At 43.2% G+C, this 861-nt stretch overlaps 1 pseudogene; it reads left to right on the top strand.

Annotated features, from left to right (window-relative positions):
• Window positions 1–461: 461 nt before the first annotated feature.
• Window positions 462–549, top strand: LOC113923191 (annotated as a pseudogene).
• The last annotated feature ends 312 nt before the right edge of the window (window positions 550–861 follow it).

The following is an 861-nucleotide window of genomic DNA, read 5'->3' as shown; positions in this document are numbered from 1 at the left end:
TCTAAATATTTAGTAGCACTCAAACACAGCACGAAACAGGCTGTTTGTTTGTAAAAAGAAACAATGCCACTTTAGACACTGCTGTCAAGTTTTTGATAAACAAGTACAGTATGCTCTTGGGAAGCTGGTGAATCTAATTCAAAACAAAATAAGATCTTGTGCCTCCTCCAAATGATGCCAGTGATTTTCCACTATTCGTCCTGTTGCTCTTTGGGGTCTTCTTTGTTGCGTCCTTCTGGTCCCCTGCGACTTGAATGTTGGTATACCCCAGGGCTCAGTTCTCACATCTGTCCTTTCCTGGGCTGATATCGAGCAATCTCTCAGCTTTAAGAACCACCTCCGTGCTGACAACTCCCAATTTTCTATCTCCAGCTCAGACTTCTCCCCTAAACTCCAGCCTTATATATCCCCTTGCCTATAGAGCTTCACATGCACGTCCAAAAGCCATGTCAAACTTAATCCTACTCTGGTCTCTCTTCAGATCGTATAAATCTTTCGCCTTTTACTAAAGATTTCCGTGGAGAGGAACAATTCTGAGTCTGATAGCAGGAAGGGAAGAATGAAGGGGGGGAATCGGAGGGGGAGAGGAATCAGGAAAGACTATGGAGTCTGAGAAAACAAACTGAGGGTTCTAGAGGGGAGGGGGGTGGGGGGATGGGTTAGCCTGGTGATGGGTACTAAAGAGGGCACGTATTGAATGGGGCACTGGGTGTTATATGCAATGAATCATGGAACACTACTTCAAAAACTAATGATGTAATGTATGGTGATTAACATAACATAATAATAAAAAAAAATCCTAAAACGGAATTTCTGATTTTCCCCTTAAAGACAGACTTAATCCCACAGTCTTCCCCCTCT

This window comes from Zalophus californianus, chromosome 9, assembly GCF_009762305.2.
Source record: "Zalophus californianus isolate mZalCal1 chromosome 9, mZalCal1.pri.v2, whole genome shotgun sequence".
Taxonomy (NCBI): Eukaryota; Metazoa; Chordata; class Mammalia; order Carnivora; family Otariidae; genus Zalophus; species Zalophus californianus.
The sequence above is the reverse complement of the archived record's forward strand: the minus strand, read 5'-3'. Positions and strand labels throughout refer to the sequence as shown.